Source organism: Colobus angolensis, unplaced genomic scaffold, assembly GCF_000951035.1.
Source record: "Colobus angolensis palliatus isolate OR3802 unplaced genomic scaffold, Cang.pa_1.0 Scaffold245, whole genome shotgun sequence".
NCBI classification, from domain to species: Eukaryota; Metazoa; Chordata; class Mammalia; order Primates; family Cercopithecidae; genus Colobus; species Colobus angolensis.
Genome location: NW_012115655.1, coordinates 2,368,375 through 2,381,510, shown reverse-complemented (window position 1 = coordinate 2,381,510; position 13,136 = coordinate 2,368,375).

The following is a 13,136-nucleotide window of genomic DNA, read 5'->3' as shown; positions in this document are numbered from 1 at the left end:
GAGGGGGCATCCTCACGCGTTACCTGGGCAGCCGGGCCGCGGAGGGTTAATGATTAACGCGCGCTCGGGCGCCCAGCAGTCCCGCCGAGGCTCCCCCGGGGGTGGGGGCGGTCACAGCTGTTCCACTGCCCACTCCCAACCTCGCAGCCACCCCCCTACCTGCCGGCCCCCCGGGGCTCCCCGCGGCCGCCAGCTGTCGGAAGCGGCGCGGGTGGAGATGGAAGATGCTCCAGGAGGGCGGAGGTTTAAAGGGCCCGAATTCCCCCTCGCCCCGAGGCCTCCGGCCCGGCGAGGGACGACGGGGCAGGATGGAGGGGGCGCCGAAAGGGCCTAGGTCTTTCTCTCCCTCGTGCCTCATCCGACCGGGGTGCTGGCTGGAGTGGAGGGGTTAAGGGTGGGAAGAACGAGCTGGGAAAGCGAAAAGAGGGGGTCTTCGGGAAGCAAGCCCGGGAGAGGTGTCGGGACAGGGGTGAGTCCATGGGAGCCGCCAGGGCATCGCTTCCCACCCCGGCAGAGCTGATGTCGGAGGAGGGGGCACCTGCAGTCGCCGCGGCCCGCGCAGGGGATGCCGCGGGCTGGCTCTGGGGATCGCCCCCCTCCCAGTGGCAGCCTCAGCCTCACCGTCGCGTCCTCCGCAGATTTCTAGGCGCCCACGGGATCCGTGTGGTTGGTGCCGCCTCTGCGTCCCAGGTGGCCCTGGGTCCCGGCACCTGCCGGCCGCCAGCTAGCGACTCTGGCTGCAGCGGCTCTGAGTCCCCGCAGGGGCGCGGGCCCTGCCGGCGGTGGTCCCGCCCCCGTTCTGAGAGGCCGCCCCTCCAGCCTGCCGTAGCCCCGCCTGCTGCTGCTGCGGCGGGGCTGGCGCTCCCCCCTCCCTCGGGCGAGGTACCGCCTCCGCGCCAGCCGCGGCAGCCCGAGCCAGACTGGGCACCGCAGTGCAGGGACCGCGTCCCCGCCGCCGCACGGATCCCCGTCACTGCGGGACCGAGGCCTCAGAGACCCCACCCTTTCCATTCTTCAGGAATAAGGCGTCCTGCAAGTGCCACCCGCACTGCCGCGACCCCAGCTAGCCCATTACCACGACGGCATCCGATTCCCCAGCCCAGCCCACCCCCTGCCCTGGGTGGCTTCCCATCGCTGCAGAGACCCTCCCTCCTGACTGCAGCGAACCCCAGCCCCCCATCACCATCACCGCAGGACTCTTTCCGCAAGAAGCCAGCCCCTTTCCTTTGCAAAGTGCTCTTCATCACTGCAGAAAACCTCCCCCATCCCTGCAGGTACTTTTAGTTCATGCAGCCACTTCAGTGACCACTCACTCCAAGCAGGGATTCTTCATCACTGCAGCGACGTCCTCCCACCCCCAAACAACCGGCCTTGGCATCGCTGCAGTGCCAACTACCCACTTCTGCTGGGGTGGGAGGGTGTGCACGATAGCTCCCTCAGCCTGTAACCCCTTGGTCTCTTCAGTTGTGCAGGTCTTACGAGTGAAGCCTTCCAGCCTGAAGAGCCTTCTCATGGCTGCAGACCGCCCCTTCATAGCAGTGACCCCTACCCATCACTGCAGCGCCTGAAGAGAAAACATCTCTGCTTGTCAGAAGGGCCCCTTGTTATTGGCAGACTTTGCATGTGCTTGACAGTGTTATACTGTCAAAAAGTAGGATGGTCCAGTAAACCTCTCCCAGGACCCCCGAGGGAGAGTCTGAGAGCCCTGGGGAAGGGAGGGGAGATGACCATGTTTGGGGGTCATCCATGTAAGCTTTTTGACAGATGCTACACTGAGATTCTACAGAGAGAGCTTGAAGAGAGCTGGGGGTGGAGGACAGCCAGTAGGAAGTGGACTTTCAAGTGGGGCCCATGGTTCTCACTCTTCCACATTAACTCTATCCTTCTGATTTCAACCACTATCACCAATGATCATCCCCTGGGGGGATCCCTGCCTCCTGGAGCATCTGAGTCCTCAACCCCAACCATCTCCTTTTGCTCACCCCACTTAGCATGATGGAGAGAACTCGACCTTTTCCCAGGGAACTTCATGGGTGGAAGGTGCACAGGAACGATATAGGGAGCACAGACACAGTCACATGGACCCAACACACAGGGAGCTCTAGCCAGGTCCTAGCCCTCTTTCCATACTGCCTGGGCCATGGTTCCAGTGATGGTTATCAAAGCTTTTAACTGGTTGGCGGTGGCTCACACCTGTAATCTCAGCACTTCGGGAGCCTAAGGCAGGAGAATCCCTTGAGACCAGGAGTTCAAGAGTTTAATTAATTAATTAAAAAATTAGCCAGATGTGGTGGCGTGTGCCTGTAGTCTTAGCTACTTGGGAGGCTGGAACAAGAGGATCCCTTGAGTTTAGGAGTTCAAGATTACAATGACCTATATGATTGTACTTCGTTGCACTCCAACCTGGGCAACAAAGTCAGACTCTGTCACTAAAAAAATTAATTGAGGCTTGGAATAGTGGCTCATGCCTATAATCCCAACACCTTGGGAGGCTGAGGCAGGAGGATCACTTGAGCCCAGGAGTTCAAGACCAGCCTGGGAAACATGGCAAAATCCCATCTCTACAAAAAATTTAAAAATTAGCCGCGTGTGGTGGCACATGCCTTGGGAGGCTGAGGTGGGAGGACTGATTGAGCCCAGGAAGTTGAGGCTGCAGTGAGCTGTGACTCAGCCACTGCACTCCAGCCTGAATGACAGAGCAAGACCCTGTCTGAAAAAAAAAAAAAAGGTGTTTAAATTTTTTTTTTTTTGAGATGGGGTCTTGCCCTGTCGCCCAGGCTGGAGTGCAGTGGCTCAATCTCGGCTCACTGCAACCTCCGCTGCCTCCCGGGTTCATGCCATTCTCCTGCCTCAGCCTCCCGAGTAGCTGGGACTACAGGCGCCCACCACCACACCCGGCTAATTTTTTTTTTTTTGTATTTTTAGTAGATACGGGGTTTCACCATGCTAGCCAGTATGGTCTCGATCTCCTGACCTCGTGATCTGCCCACCTTGGCCTCCCAAAGTGCTGGGATTACAGGCGTGAGCCACCGTGCCTGATCTAAAATTTTTTTAACATTTATTATTATTATTATTTTTGAGACAGAGTCTCGCTCTTGTTGCCCAGGCTGGAGTGTGATCTTGGCTCATTGCAAACTCCACCTCCCAGGTTTAAGCTATTCTACTGCCTCAGCCTCCCAAGTAGCTGGGATTACAGGTGCCTGCCACCACGCCTGGCTAATTTTGTATTTTTAGTAGATACAGGGTTTCACCATGTTGGTCAGGCTAGTCTTGAACTCCTGACCTCAGGTGGTCTGCCCACCTCAGCCTGCCAAATGTTGGGATTGCAGGCGTGAGCCACCGTGCATGGCTTTTTAATTTTTAAATTGACAAATATTGTATATATTTATAATGTATTGTGGCCACCAGGGTCCCTATCCAGGCATCTGCTCACCTCAGCCACCACTGTGCTGGCCTGCAGAGTGCTGCTTTTCCTCTGGTCTGGCCCAAGAGGGAAGATTCAAACTCGGCCCCCAGGATACCACTGCCCAGACTGGGGATAGAACATATCAATAAATCTCAACTGGCCTGGTGTGGTGGCTCATGCCTGTAATCCTAACACTTTGGGAGGCCAAGGAAGGAGGATCCCTTGAGCCCAGGAATTCAAGACCAGCCTGGACAACATAGGGAGACCCTGTCTCCATAATAATTAAAAAAAAAAAAAATCTTAACCAAGGGTGGTAGTGATGTGGGGAATAGGGTGAACCTGAGGGCACCAACTTAGAAAATGGCACTCAGCCAGGTCTTCTTGATCTACCCTCTCGGATTGGAGCTCCAGAAGAGATATACCTAAAGGAAGAGAGGAATTTTGCCTCTTGCTGTCTAAAGCTTGACTTCCAAAATCCCAGCCTCTGCCTGAAACCCAAATTGGAAGATGGTTTAGTTCATTCATTCATTCGTTAACTCAAGAAATATTTCTTGTTGCAGCCTATGACATGCTACAGCTGGAACTACAGCAGAAAACAAGACAGTAGCAGGTCCCTCCCTTCACGAAAGACATCAAACAATTCAACAATTTTTAAACTTTGTATTTGAAAATAACTTCAACACTTCTACAAAAGTTGCAAAGAAAGCATTTTTTTTCTAAATGATTTCAAACTAAGTTTTACACATCATACCTGTTTACCCCTAAACACTTCGGTTTGTCTTTTATTTTCTTTCTTTCTTTCTTTCTTTTTTTTTTTCCAGAGACAGGGTCTCACTCTGTCACCCAGGCTGGAGTGGAGTGGCACAATCATAGCTCACTGCAGTCTTGAACTCTTGGGCTTGAAGGGTCCTTTCCCCTTGGCTTCCCAAAGTGCTGGGGTTATAGCCATGAGCCACCATGCCCAGCCAGTTTGTGTGTGTGCGTGTGGAGTTTTTTTTTGAGACACAGTCTCACTGTTTCGCCCACGCTGGAGTGCAGTGGCTCAATCTCAGCTCACTGCAACCTCCACCTCTCGGGTTCAAGTGAGTCTCATGCCTCAACTTCCGGAGCAGCTGGGACTACACTTGCACGCCGGCATGCCTGGCTAATTTTTTTATTCTTATTTTTATTTATTTTTACTTTTATTTATTTATTTGAGATGGAGTCACGCTCTGTTGCCCAGGCTGGAGTGCAGTGGTGCAATGTTGGCTCACTATAAGCTCCGCCTCCTGGGTTCACGCCATTCTCCTGCCTCAGCCTCCCAAGTAGCTAGGGCTACAGGTGCCCACCACCACACCTGGCTAATTTTTTTGTACTTTTAGTAGAGATGAAGTTTCACCCTGTTAGCCAGGATGGTCTCAATCTCCTGACCTCGTGATCCACCCGCCTCGGCCTCCCAAAGTGCTGGGATTACAGGCGTGAGCCACTGCTCCTGGCCTACTTTTTTTTGAGATGGAATCTCACTCCATCGCCCAGGCTGGAGTACATTGGAGCGTGGGCAATCTCAGCTCACTGTGATCTCGCCTCCTGGTTCAAGTGATTCTCCTGCCTCAGCCTCCTGACTAGCTGAGAATACAGGCGCCCACTACCATGCCTGGCTAATTTTTGTAGTTTTAGTAGAGATAGGGTTTCACCATGTCACCCAGGCTGGTCTCGAACTCCTGATCTCAGGTGATCCACCTGCCTCAGTCTCCCAAAGTTCTGAGATTACAAAGGTCCAGGCAGTAGCCACCTTTTCATAGGTGTGAGCCACCATGCCTAGCCCAGTTTGTGAGCCACAGTGCCTGGCCCAGTTTGTGTTTCTTAAGAACAGGGACATACTCTTACATAACAGATTTAACTTTGAAACAATGCTATTATCTAAACTACAGTCAATATTCCCATTTTACTAATTGTTGCAAAATGTTCTTTATAGATACTCCCCTTTCCCATTCAATCCAGGATCACAGGTTGCATTTAGTTGATAGTTTACTTTAGAGTCTTTTATTTGTTTGTTTGTTTTTTGAGACAGAATTTTGCTCTTGTTGCCCAGGCTGGAGTACAGTGGCGTAATCTCGGCTCACTGCAACCTCTGCCTCCCAGGTTCAAGCGATCCTCCTGCCTCAGCCTCCTGAGTAGCTGGGATTACAGACGCCTACCACCATGCCTGCTTAATTTTTGTATTTTTAGTAGAGACGGGGTTTCACCAAGTTGGTCAGGCTGGTCTCAAATTCCTGACCTCAAGTAATCTGCCAACCTCAGCCTCCCAAAGTGTTGGGATTATAGGTGTGAGCCACCACTCCCAGCCTTTAAGAGTCTATTTATTTCTCCTTTTTGTCTTTTGTGATACTGACACATTTTACTTGCCAGTTGTTTTGTAGAATGTCCCTCAGTTTGAGTTTGTCTGTTGTTTCCTCATAATTGGATTCAGGATATGCACTTTCAGTAGGAACACCACATAAGTGACGTTGTATCCTTCTCACTATATCTCATTGGGAGGATGTACATGTCAGTTACTGCTACTGGCAATTTTAACTTTGATCCTTTCAATAAGGTGGTGTGTTAGGGTTCTCCAGAGAAAACAGAACCAACAGAGAGAGAGAGAGAGAGAGAGAGAGAGAGAGAGAGAGAGAGGGAGAGAAAGAGAGAACACACATATATATATAAAATAAGGAATTAGCTCGTGTGCTTGTATAGGCAAGTCCAGTGCAGGCTGAAGGCCCAGGAGACTGGATGGTGCAGATGAAATTTGGAGGCAGCCTGCTGGAGAATTTCCTCTTTCTCATGGAGGTCTATCTTTTTGTTCTGTTCAGACCCTCAAGTGATAGAATGAGGAACATTGTGAAGGTTAACTCTGGGTCTTAGCTTGACTAAATTAAGGAAGACCTATTCAGAAGCTGGGGCCGGGTACAGTGGCTCACGCCCATAATCCCAGCAGTTTGAGAGGCCGAGGTGGGCAGATCACCTGAGGTCAGGAGTTTGAGACCAGCCTGGCAAACATGGCGAAACCCCGTCTCTACTAAAAATACAAAAATTAACGGGTGTGGTGGTCACGCCTGTAATCCCAGCTGAAGTGAGAGAATTGCTTGAGTCCAGGAGGTGGAGGTTGTCATGAGCCGAGATCATGCCACTGCACTCCAGCCTGGGTGACAGAATGAGACTCCATCTCAAAAAAAAAAAAAAAGGAAGGCTGACTATAGTCTGAAAAAAAGAAGACTAGAGAAGTGGTAAAGCGTTACTTCTGGGTGCATCTGTGAGGGTGTTTCTAGAAGAGATTGGCATGTGAGTAAGTAGACTGAGTAGGGAAGATCTGCCCTCAATGTGGCAGGGTACCATCCAATCTGCTGGTGGCCCAGATAGAAGAAAAAAGGAGAGAAAAGAATTTTCTCTGTCTCCCTCTCCTGGAGCTGGGACACTCCTTTTCCTGCCCTTAGACATCAGAACTCTAGGCTCTCTGGCCTTGGGACTTACACCAGAAGCCTCCCAGGTTCTCAGGTTGTCAATGGCCTCAAACTGAGACTTACAGCATTGGCTTCCCTGGCTCTAGGCCTTCAGACTTGGACTTGGACTGCCACATCGCCGGGTCTCCAGCTTGCAGAGGGCTGGCTGTGGGATTTCTCAGCCTCCATAGTCATGTGAGCTAATTCGTCTAATAAATCCTCTCTCATCCATTTATCTATTTATCTGTCCATCCATCCATCCATCCATCCATCCATCATCTATCTCCTATTGGTTCTGTCTCTCTGGAGAATTGTGACTCATATACCCACCCACATTCTGGAGGACGATGTGCTTTACTCAAAATTCACCAATTTCAGTGTTAATCTCATTCAAAAACACTCCAAGTTGACACATAAAATTAACCATCATGGTTGTTGCTTGCCAGATTTCTCCACTATAATGCTACTACTTTTTTTTATAATTAAATAAGTACATTTGTAGAGAGACAATTTGATTGTATGTAACTATCCTAATCTTCATCAAAATTTCACCCACCAGTTTTAGCATCCATTAATTACCTAAATAATATTTTACATCAGTTTTATTGAGGTATAATTTACATGTAGTAAAATGCACTATTTTTTATTGTGGTAAAATATGCATAACGTAAAATTTGCCATTAGTGATATTTAGCACATTTGCAATAGTGACTGATTGATTAATTTTTTTTTAAATGGAGTCTCACTCTGTCACCCAGGCTGGAGTGCAATGGGGCCATCTGGGTTCACTGCAACCTCAGGCTCCTGGGTTCAAGCGATTCTTCTGCCTCAGCCTCCCAAGTAGCTGGGATTACAGGCACCCGCCACCACACGTGGGTAATTTTATATTTTTATTAGAAATGGAGTTTCACCATGTTAGCCAGGCTGGTCTGGAACTCCTGAGCTCAGGCGACCTGCCCGCTTTGGCCTCCCGATGTGCTGGGATTACAGGCGTGAGCCACCACGCCTGGCCCCATTCACAATATTGTGCAATCATTCACCACTGTCTAGCTCCAGAACATTTTCATCACCCCAAAAGGAAGCCTTGTATCCATTAAGCAGTCACTCCCTGTTTCCCCTCTTCCCAGTTTCTAAAAACCACTAATATGGCTGTCGCTGTAGCTTTGCCTATTCTGTGTATTTCATATAAGTGGAATCCTATAATATATGACTTTTTGTGTCTGGCTTCTTTCATTTAGTATAATGTTTTCAACATTCCTCCACATTGTAGTATGAATCAGTTTATTCCTTTTTTCTTTTTGAGACAGAGTTTCGTTCTTGTTGCCCAGACTGGAGTGCAGTGGCACGATCTCGGCTCACCGCAACCTCTGCCTCCCAGGTTCAAGTGATTCGCCTACCTCAGCCTCCCGAGTAGCTGGGATTACAGGCATGCGCCACCACATCTGGCTAATTTTTTTGTATTTTTAGTAGAGATGGGTTTCTCCATGTTGGTCAGGCTGGTCTCAAACTCCCAACCTCAGGTGATCTGCCCACTTTGGCCTCCCAAATTGCTGGAATGACAGACGTGAGCCACTGTGCCCTGCCAGTTCATTCCTTTTTATGGCTAAATAATATTCCAGTGTATGGCTATTCCACATTTTGTTTATCTGTAAATAGAAGTTTGGGTTGTTTCGACCTTTTGGCTATTGTGAATAATGCTGCTATGAACACTGGTGTGTAAGTTTTTGTTTGAACAACTGTTTTCAGTTCTTTTGGGTGTACACCCAGGAACAGAATTGCTAGCTCAGAGAATAATTTTGTGTTTAACTTGTTGAAGTTTTCCACACCAGTTGGACAATTTTACATTTCCATCAGCAATGTGTAAGGGTTTCTATTTCCTCACAGCCTCACCAACACAAATCCAAACCTCAGTTTATTTATTTATTTATTTATTTGAGATGGAGTTTCATTCTTTTTGCCCAGGCTGGAGTGCAATGGCGAGATCTCAGCTCACTGCAACCTCTGCCTCCTGGGTTCAAGTGATTCTCCTGCCTCAGCCTCCCGAGGAGCTGGGATTACAGGATCACCACACTTGGCTAATTTTGTATTTTTGATAGAGACAGGGTTTCACTATGTTGGCCAGGCTGGTCTTGAACTCCCAACCTCAAGTGATCCGCCTGCCTCAGCCTTCCAAAATGCTGGGATTACAGGCGTGAGCCACTGCACCCAGCCAAAACCTCGGCTTATTGTTTTTTTCTTTTATAGATCATACTTTTGGTATCATGTCTAATAGCTTTTCACTAAGCCCTATATCCCAGATATTTTCTTCCAGTTAGCTTATAAAAGTTTTATAGTTTTACATTTAAATCTTTGACCCATTCAGAATCACTTTTGTAAAAGGTATGAGGTTTAGGTCAAGTTTTTTGTTTATTAGTTTTATCTATGGATATCCAATAGCTCCAGCACGATTTGTTGAAAAGACAAGGGTGGGGTGGCTCAGGCCTGTAATCCCGGCACTTTGGGAGGCTGAGGCGGGTGGATCACCTGAGGTCGGGAGTTCGAGACCAGCCTGACCAACATGGAGAAACCCCGTCTACTAAAAATACAAAAAAAATTAGCTGGGTGTGGTGGCACATGCCTGTAATCCCAGCTACTTGGGACGCTGAGGCAGGAGAATCCCTTGAACCCAGGAGGCAGAGGTTGCGGTGAGCCGAGATCGCACCATATATATATATGTGTGTGTGTGGTTTTTTTTTTTTTTGAGACAGAGTCTTGCTCTGCTGCCCAGGCTAGAGTGCAGTGGCATGATCTCTGCTTGCTGTAGCCTCAACCTCGAGGGCTCAAGACATCCTCCTGCCTCAGTCTCCTGAGTAACTGAGACTACAGGTGTGCACCACCATGCCCAGCTAACTTTCTTGTATTTCTTTCCTTTTCTTTTTTTTCTTTTTTTTTTCTTTTGCCATGTTGCCTAGGCTGGTCTTGAACTCCTGGACTCAAGCGGTCCACCCACCTCAGCCTCCCAAAGTGTAGGGACTACAGGCATAAGCCACTGCACCTGGCCGTATTTATATTTTTAAATGGTAAAATATACATAACATAAAATTTACTCTTCTAACCATTTTTAAGTACACACTTCTGTGGCACCAAGTACATTCACATTGTTGTGCTTTAATTATTTTTAATATTATAAAATTAGTTCACATTCCAGATATAAAGTCTTAATGGGTATTCAGTGGAAAGTAAAAAGTACCCCCCTTTCCCTTCTCTGTCCCATTCCTAGAAGTAATTAGTGTTAACGGTATCTCTTACGTATACTTCCATAATGCACTGGGGAAGCTGTCTTACAGAAATGAGCACACTATTGTGTAAGGGAATATAGTCCCAGATACAAACCTGTCTGAAGGGGCTAAAAAAGAGGGCAACAACTTGAATGTTCACCAAAGAGAGAACCATTGAATAAATGATGGTGCATCCATACCAGAAAATACTGTGCAGTTTCGTGCTGCTGTTAAAAAGAATGGGTTCTGGCCGGGCGTGATTGCCCATGCCTGTAATCCCAGCACTTTGGGAGACTGAGGCGGACGGATCACCTGAGGTCAGGAGTTCAAGATCAGCCTGGCCAACGTGGCGAAACGCCATCTCTACTAAAAATACAAAAATTAGCTGGGTGTAGTGGTGGGCACCTGTAATCCCAGCTACTCAGGAGGCTGAGGCAGGAGAATTGCTTGAACCCGGGAGGCGGAGGTTGCAGTGAGCCGAGATAGCACCATCACACTCCAGCCCGGGCAACAGTGCGAGACTCCATCTCAAAAAAAAGAAAAAAAAATAATGAGTTCTATTTATGTATATTGATAAGAGAAAAAAATGATGTTATAGTATGATTCCATTTTTTTTTTTTTGAGACGGAGTCTCACTCTGTCTCCCAGGCTGGAGTGCAGTGGCATGATCTCGGCTCACTGCAAGCTCTGCCTCCTGGGTTCATGCCATTCTCCTGCCTCAGCCTCCCAAGCAACTGGGACTACAGGCACCTGCCACCACGCCTGGCTAATATTTTGTATTTTTAGTAGAGACGGGGTTTCACCATATTAGCCAGGATGGTCTCAATCTCCTGACCTCGTGATCCGCCCACCTCGGCCTCCCAAAGTGCTGGGATTACAGGCGTGAGCCACCGCGCCCAGCCATATGATTCCATTTTTATAAAAACAAATCATTGCAAATGTCTTCTAGATTACTTTTGTCACTTTTATGACCTGTTTTATAAAAACAAATAATTACCACTACCTCTAATATCAGGAGAGTGCAGAAGTCTTGCCAGGAGAGGATCTGATGAGAACAGAAGGGGACTGAATCACCTTGGCACCACTCTGCCATTTCCTCTTTCCAAAACCCCAGGGCCGGGAAATTACCTCCTCCCCACCTGCTTCTCCCTATGAGTTTAAAGGGCTTCCATGTCTTGGCGGGTGGCAGCAAATGGGAGTGATTAGTCATGTGATGTGCTGCTCTCTGCCTTAGGGTTCTTTCCTGGAACTCACAGGACTACCATAGACTGGGTGACACAGCCTTCAGAGCTTTCCCAACATCCTCTACCACATGGAATGGCTGAGACCCTACAGCGGAATATAAGCTCCCAGGCCAAAATCATCAGACACCTAGGGAGTCCAGGTGAAGGACAACAAACCAAACAACATGTACATTCTAAAGTGAAGTATTATTAGTTGGGCATGGTGGTTCATGCCTGTAATCCCAGAATTTTGGGAGGCCGAGGCAGCCGGATCACTTAAGGACAGGAATTTGAGACCAGCCTGGCCAACATGGTGAAACCCTGTCTCTACTAAAAATGCAAAAATGACTGGGCACGGTGGCTCACACCTGTAATCCCAGCACTTTGGGAGGCCGAGGCAGGCGGATCACCTGAGGTCAGGAGTTCGAGACCAGCCTCAACATGGAGAAACTCTGTCTCTACTAAAAATACAAAATTAGCTGGGCGTGGTGGTGCATGCCTATAATCCCAGCTACTCGGGAGGCTGAGGCAGGAGAATGGCGCGAACCCGGGAGGCAGAGGTTGCAGTGAACCGAGATCACACCATTGCACTCCAGCCTGGGCAACAGAGTGAGACTCCGTCTCAAAATAATAATAATAATAATAATAATAATAATAGTAGCAATAATAATTTTGAGGACAATACTCATTGGGTAGCAAAATCTGAACCAACAAGGGGCTGTTTATGTAATAATAGTAGTTATCCCATTCTGAGTGAATATTCATATATTTTGCTTTAGAAGTATGAATGTGTCTGATTACAGAGTACTGTTCCAGACCCCACTGGGGATGTTACCTATGTTACCTAACACGCAGTATTGCATTAGACAGTGGTCCCCAACCTATTTGGTGCCAGGGACCAGTTTTGTGGAAGACAGTTTTTCTACGGATTCAGGGAACTGTTTCCGGTTGAAACTGCTCCACCTCAGATCATCAGGCATTAGTTAGATTCTCATAAGGCGCAGGCAACTGAGATCCCTCGCACACACAATTCACAACAGGGTTTGCACTCCTATGAGAATCTAATGCGGGGCTGATCTGAGCTCAGGTGATAATGCTCCCTGGCCCGTGGCTTACCTCCTGCTGTTTGGCGGGTTCCTAGTAGGCGACTGACTGGTACTGATGTGCAGCCCAGGCGTTGGGGACTCCTGTGTTAAAGTATTATTGTATGAACTTTCTAAAATTTGAAATATTCTGAATTCTGAAAAATATGTGTCCTCATGGATTCCTCATGGATTTTTCTTTTCTTTTCTTTTCTTTTTTTTTTAATGGAGTCTCGCTCTGTCGCTCAGGCTGGAGTGCAATAGCGCGATATCTGCTCACTGCAACCTTCACCTCCGGAGCTCAAGCAATTCTCCTGCCTCAGCCTTCGAGTAGCTGGGATTACAGGCGCATGCCACCACACCCAACTAAGTTTTGTATTTTTTTTTCCAGTAAAGATGGGGTTGCACCATGTTGGCCAGGCTGGTCTCGAGCTCCTGATCTCAGGTGATCCACCCGCCTTGGCCTCCCAAGGTGCTGGGATTATAGGCATGAACCACTGGGCCCGGCCCCATGGATTTTCAGTAAATGATTGTGGACCTCTTAGGTATGAAAACTACAATTAAGTCCGGGCGTAGTTGCCCACGCCTGTAGTCCTAGCACTTTGGGAGGCCAAGGTGGGCAGGTCACTTGAGGTCAGGAGTTCAAGACCAGCCTGGCCAACATGGTGAAACCCCGTCTCTACTAAAAATACAAAAAATTAGATGGGCAT